We start from the raw sequence: 7,704 nt of genomic DNA on the forward strand, positions 1-7,704 counted from the left end.
GAGAACTTTAAATCTGATAACAAGGTTAGAGTAGAATCTATTGATGTTCCTACTACTATGACTGATACTTCTGATGTTCCTGCTTTTGATGCATGTCATAAATCTTGTAGTGTTGATAATTGTATGACTTGTGCTTTCAATTTGATGTCTGCTTATTTTAAAAATTTGCATGCCAAAAATGAAAACACATCACCTAGACAACACACAAACAACAAGCATGCTAGATCAAAGACTGCTAGTCCTACTCATGTTAGGAAGGAGACTTATGTTCCAAAGTCTAAAACTAAGGTTTATAAGGCTGTTGTTAAGGAAGTAAGTTCAGTCAAGTCTGAACCAAGTATCAGTCCAAGAGGCTCTGTTGTATTACCTAATAGAAATCAGTTCTTTAAGACTGCCGGACCCAATCAAGTGTGGGTCCCAAAGACTGTCTAATCAAGTTGTCTTTTGCAGGGTGCCAGTGGAGTTGTTCGTGTTACCTGGGTGCTTGACAGTGGAGCGTCAATGCACATGACTGGCAATAAATCCCTGCTAGAGGACATAAGAGAAGGAGCTGGCCCTACAGTCAGTTTTGCTGATAATAGCAAAGGTCGTACTGTGGGATATGGCAAGTACAAAATTGGAAGGATCATCATAGAAGATATTGCAATAGTGGAAGGACTTCAACATAATCTCCTGAGTGTCAGTCAATTCTGTGACAAAGGTTATTATGTTCATTTTGAAAAAGAGATATGTATCATTAAACATATCAAGGATAAGCGTCCTTCACTATGTGGCATAAGGAAAGGCAATATATTCGTAGCTGATTTGTCTTCAGGCCCAGGAAACGAAGTTCACTGTTTCTACGCCAAAGCGTCAGCTGAAGATAGTTGGTTATGGCATAAGAAGCTCTCACACCTCAACTTCAAAACCATGAACTCTCTAGTCAAGAGAGATCTAGTGAGAGGGTTGCCTTCCCTGGAATTCTCATCTGATGATCTCTGTGAAGCTTGTCAGAAAGGAAAAGCGAAGAGAGCATCTCACAAAGGCAAAACCATCAATACCATTACAGATCCACTTCATTTGTTGCATATGGATTTGTTTGGCCCTGTGAATGTTGCATCCATTGATGGAGGAAGATATGCCTTGGTTATTGTGGATGACTTCTCAAAATTTACTTGGGTTTACTTCCTGGCTTCTAAGGATGAAACTCCCCTGACAGTAATTGATCATATCAAGTTGGTTGAGTTGGAAAAAGGTGTTCCTGTAAAAGCTGTAAGATCAGACAATGGAACTGAGTTTAAAAATCAAACTCTAATCAACTTTTACTCTGAAAAGGGTATTAGAAGGCAGTATTCAGCACCAAGAACTCCTCAGCAGAATGGAGTCGTCGAAAGAAAGAATCGTACACTGATCGAAGCTGCAAGGACTATGATTGCTGAAGCAAAGCTTCCTCTGTACTTTTGGGCTGAAGCTGTGTCTACTGCCTGCTATACCCAGAATAGAACTTTGATCAACAAGGATCATATGAAAACTCCATTTCATCTGTATAACAACAAGAAACCTTATGTCAAACATCTTCATGTCTTTGGAGCCAAGTGTTATGTTCTCAAGGATGGTGAAGAGAACTTGAACAAGTTTGAGCCAAAGGCTTCTGAAGCAATTTTTGTTGGTTATACAAATAATGCTTATAGAGTTTTTATAATTGATACTCTGTCAGTAAAAGTTAGTGTCAATGTTACATTTGATGACACTAAACTTCCAAGTATACAATCTACTGATCCATCTGAATCTCTGAAGTTAGACAACTATTCAGATTCTGATTCAGATGATGATGTTCCACCTGAGGTTGCAACAGGAGATGACAACAATGATGATGATCCAGGCAATGGTGGAGGAAATGGCAATAATGCTGGAGATTCCACTAATGCCAGTGGTGGATCATCAAGTCAACCTGGCAACAACTCAGGGGGAGCTGATGGATCAACTAGTCACACATTTCAGCTTAATGATAATACTGCTGAATCATCAAGGACACAACTTCCAAGGGAAAGGATTTGGAGCAGAGATCATCCCTTTGATTTGATTATTGGTGATCCTGATGTTGGTGTAAGGACTAGAAGTGCTACGACAAATGAATGTCTATTCTCTGGGTTTCTATCTCAACTAGAACCAAAGAAAATAGAAGAAGCACTTGCTGATCCTGATTGGGTTCTTGCCATGCAAGAAGAACTCAATCAATTTGAGAGACAAGAAGTCTGGGCCCTGGTTCCAAGACCAAAAGGAAAATCTACAATTGGAGCTAGATGGGTCTTCCGTAACAAGTTAGATGGTGATGGCATTGTTGTAAGAAACAAAGCCAGACTGGTTGCAAAAGGTTATTCTCAGGAAGAAGGAATTGATTACGATGAAACCTATGCTCCAGTTGCTCGTCTTGAAGCCATCAGAATATTTCTTGCATTTGCTGCACACTCCAACTTCAAAGTATATCAAATGGATGTGAAAAGTGCATTTCTGAATGGAAAGCTAGAAGAAGAAGTATATCTGGAACAGCCCCCTGGCTTTGAAAATCCAGAGTTTGCTGATTTTGTATACTTTCTATTCAAAGCTGTCTATGGACTCAAGCAGTCACCAAGGACATGGTATGACACTCTCTCTGAGTTTTTAATAGAAAACAACTTTACCAGAGGTGTCATAGACAAAACTCTCTTTTACAAATTGCATGATAAGGATATGATATTTGTACAAATTTATGTTGATGATATTATATTTGGTTCTACTAACGATAACTTGTGCAAAAGATTTGCTAAGTTAATGCAGAGTAATTATGAGATGAGTATGATGGGTGAGCTGTCCTACTTCCTTGGTCTTCAAGTAAGCCAAAAGGAAGATGGAATATTCATTTGCCAATCCAAGTATGTCAGAGATCTCCTTCGAAAGTTCAATCTAGAAGACTCTTCACCGGCAAAGACACCCATGGCCACTGCCACAAAGCTTGACCAGGATAAATCTGGTAAGAAAGTTGATATCACAAGCTATCGAGGTATGATTGGCTCTCTACTTTATCTTACTGCAAGTAGACCAGATATCATGTTTGCAACATGTTTGTGTGCTAGGTTCCAAGCTGATCCTAAGGAATCACATCTTATAGCCGTCAAAAGAATCTTTAGATATCTTAAGGGTACACCTGGTTTAGGTATTTGGTACCCTAAGAATACTGGTTTTGACTTAACCGGCTATACAGATTCTGATTATGCAGGATGCAGGATTGATAGGAAGAGTACGTCTGGAAGCTGTCAATTTCTAGGACGTCGGTTGGTTTCCTGGTATAGCAAGAAGCAGCACTCCGTGTCTACTTCTACTGCTGAAGCTGAGTATATAGCTGCTGGTAGCTGCTGTGCTCAGATCTTGTGGATCAAGAACCAACTGAATGATTATGGTGTTGTAGTAAACAAAATTCCCATATTTTGTGATAATACAAGTGCCATAGCCATTTCCAACAATCCGGTTCAACATTCAAGAACCAAGCACATTGATATCAGGTATCATTTCATACGAGAACATGTCATGAATGGTACAGTGGTGTTACATTTTGTACCCACGACTGAGCAAATTGCTGACATCTTCACTAAACCACTGGATGAATCCACTTTCTCTAAGCTGGTTTGTGAGTTAGGGATGTTAAATATGACATAGTTCTCTGGTATATAATTTTCATATGCATTATATGTTTTTATATATTTTTTGTGAATTTTCTGTATAATTATATCTATTTTATTAGAATTTATATGATTTTCTGTATGTTGTCTGATAATATTCTGAGTAATTATGCATGTTTGTATATTAGTCTGTAATTTTCTAAGTGCTCATACACTCCCCTGTACTATTCCCTAAGCATTTAGATAATTATTTGTAATTATTTTGTATTTTTCAAAATTAATTAAGCATAAATATTTGATTCTAAGTTAATTCATCTTTTTGAATTAAAGTTAAAATCTAAGTATTTATATTTAATTAAAGTTGAAATTTACAAAATATTTGTTTAATATATAGTATGGTTTTTATTATAGATTTTTGATTTTAATTGCAAAATGTTTTATCTTTTAAATTAATCAAAAATCATATTATTTTTATTGATTTTCTGCTGGACAATTAAATTGTCTACCGGTTGCCTCGGCAAGACAATCTAATTGTCTTGCTGAACTGGTTTTTCGCTGTTCCTCAAACAACTCGGCAAGACAATTACATTGTCTTACCGAGTATGCCTTTTGCCGCTTTATGTATCAGTAAGACAATCTAATTGTCTTACTGACACATCATTTGTCTGCATTATTCAATCTCGGCAAGACAATTTTGAATTGTCTTACCGAGACTATACTCGTTTGTGTCTTGCTGTGCTTGTATATATTTCCCTCTTAGACAATTGAGCAAGACAATTTAGATTGTCTTGCCCAAAGCTTCATCTTCTCCATCGACTTATACACACACTCGATTGTATACACACACCGATTCACTTCACCATCGTTTTCAAGTTTCTCAAACTTGCTCGGTTTCGTTTTTCAAGCTCTGATTGCTTGCTGGTTTGAATCATTTGATCCACTCCTCTCGAACCTCTGCCCGATTTTCGAACTGGATTTGCTCGTTGCCGTTTTCTTACTCGAATCGATCGGTTTTCATCTGGAATTAGTCGTGTGCTGCCTTTGTTGTTAATATTGGAGAATCGAGGGTTTGTGATTTAAGGGGCTGTTTGGATTGAATTGTTTTGATTAATTGGGGATTTTCAACTTAAGGTCGTGTTTGGAAGTCTAGTTTGTGGAGTTTAATTGATTAGTGCCATTTAAGTTAATTAACTTTTAATTCGATATTATCCAAATATTTCGAATTATTAATTAATTAATTAAGCTTTAATTAATAGTTGAAATTTGCGAGACATTTGAGAATTCACATTTAATTTGAAAAATTCTCGCTTAATTCAATTTTTAATTATTAAAAATGGCCGGAGAATTCGTGGTTGCTGAGACTAACTACTGTGCCAGTCTTAACCCCGATGACTGTTCTGATAGATTCCGCACTTGGGTTAGATTTCTTTCGCGACAGAGTTTAGTCAGTACGGCAATGACTGCAGATATTCCGATTAAGCTGCAACCTCTTTTTGACTTCTACTCAAATGCTGTCAATTCTACAACTCTGGAGAATTACAAGATTATAGGGGATCTGCCTAATAGGAAACGTATTGTAATCACTGTCGATGATGTGAACCGGATCTTAGGACTTCCTAGGGACAATTTTGAGCCAGATCCCTCAGAGGATGAATTGAGACAGTTCTTTCAGGATATTCACTATCAGGGTCAGATTTTTCTCCCGAAAATGTCAAAGGGAAATCTGAAAGCTGAATGGGATGTGTTCTTTGACACCCTTGCCAAGGTGTTTGCTCCCACAAATAGAAAGAATTTTGGCAATATATCTTCAATGCTGCAGATCTTTGGATTCAGCATAGCTTACAACCGTCGAATCAATTTTGGGAAGATATTGCTGAGGGAGATTATCAGGAAGATGGGGTCTGTTGCACAGAGATCAATTCAAAAGAATGACAAAGTTGAATGCTTCTACCCCAGATTCCTGATGTTGTTTATGAATGATAAGATGAATGCTGATGATAGGCATATGTACGTCGACTCTCCTGTTGTTCCTATTCAGAGGACTTGTGCCAAGATCCAAACTAGGCTGGTTAACAAGAAAAAGCATGACAATGTACCACTTGTGGTGACTCCATTCATGCTCGAGCAATTCAGTGTTCCTTTTCAGCCAGTACAAGTTCCAGAGCCACTACAACAGCAACAATATCAACCACAACAACAACAACAAGCTCAACAACAAGACCAACCGCAACAACCATCACCTCCTCAAAACTATCAACCACTTCAACTACTCCAAGACTACCAATCATCCAGCCAATCCTCACATTACTCTCCTTACAACCCTCCTTACAATTCACCACAACAATCACCTCATCAATCATCATACAATTCTCCTCACCAATCTCAACACCAATCCCCTCCACAATACAACTTCTTCCCAGACCAACAAGCCTCCATTCTTCCCTCTCAATCTGAACCAACACCTTCACCTACACATACACATACCATTCCTCAACCACAATCAACCTCTCAGCCACTGCCTGCTGATTCTGCTATCAATCCTGAGCTACAGGACTTCAGGACAGATTTACAGGTAGCTCAGGTACTTTCTAATCTTACTGATACCTTTAATATTGATATTGCAGATTTTGATTGTGATATTGGATTTGATTTCCAGACTCCCAGCATTGAACCTGTAAACACCCAGGTTCATATCCAAGCTGATGTTTCCGTTTCAACAACTGATTCTTCGTCAAACACATCAACCGACACTACTCATACACCAGTTGTTAGAAAGGTAGCCCGGAAACGGAGTGGGAGTGCAATTCTGAGAGAACCCGCAGCTCTGTCTCATAAGAAGCAAAGGGTGGCAGGACCGGAGACAACTGCAGCCACATCCATTTCCTCCCAAAAGGATTTGGACTCTGACATGGTAAATATACAGTCTCTAGATTCATTCTCTTCACAGAATGCATTTATTGAAATTGGCCGTCCGACCGCGGTATCCTGTAAAGAGTCAAGCACACAACTAGCACTCACGCTAGTTGAACCTTTGTCTTTTAATTCTTCACTTAGAGAGAGCACAGATATTCAAAAATTGTCATATGAAAAACTTTCTGATCACTCTTTCTTTTTGGATCAGGATCTACTTGGCAACCTGCAAGTACATCAGCCTTCACAGGCATCTGAAGGACAATTTGTTCCTTCACAACCTACAGTTCCATCTCAGGGAACTATGGTTGTCTATACAGGTACTGGTGACGGTGTGACAAACACGAGTGAACTCAGGCAAACACCGAGCGAAACACATGCACGAGAGGATAGTGAAAAATCTTTGAGTGTTCGTGAGATGAGTGCACACACCAACACAGATCTGTTACAGGAACAAATGGCTGCTCTGAAAGCTGAGATAGAAAGGTTGAATGCTGAGAATGCCAGATTCAAAAGTGGAGAGTTGGTGTCTCTACAGGAAAAGGTTGTTGATCCTTCATATTCTTCTCTCAAACAGGAATTAGATGTTCATGTCCAGGGTATTCACTCCAGGATGGACAAGTTTGATCAATCTCAGGAGCTCTGTCTGACAAAGCTTGGAAACTTGGAGCACACTCTGGCTCAAGTTATTCATCACTTTAAGCTTAATCCGTCAACAGCTCAGTCTACTCCGGAGGATCCCTCAACTAAGGGGGAGAAGGATAAGGGAGATAAGGACAAAGATGATCACAGCAATGTTGATGCTGGTGATAGGAGTAATAAGGATGATGCTGACAGGAGTGACAAGGGTGGAGAAAGAGCAAGTGGCAAAGAATCTTCTGAAGCTGATAAAAGCTATAAAAGGTCTAAAGGCAAAGAACCACTACATCAATCTGAAAATGTCTTCAACACTGACAATTATGATGATTATCCCAAAGACATGGATGATGATGACGTATTCGATGCTACCTATCGTCAGGCTGAAGAAGAAGGTAAATTTGATGAAAGCTATTTGTTTCAGGAAGAACCTGTTGATCCTGAACACGAGGAGAATGTCCGGAAGTTCAAAGCAGAAAATGAAGCGAGGAAGCGTAAGCTTCGTGATTATCAGAAACTTCTG

Source organism: Daucus carota, chromosome 2, assembly GCF_001625215.2.
Source record: "Daucus carota subsp. sativus chromosome 2, DH1 v3.0, whole genome shotgun sequence".
Lineage (NCBI taxonomy): Eukaryota > Viridiplantae > Streptophyta > Magnoliopsida > Apiales > Apiaceae > Daucus > Daucus carota.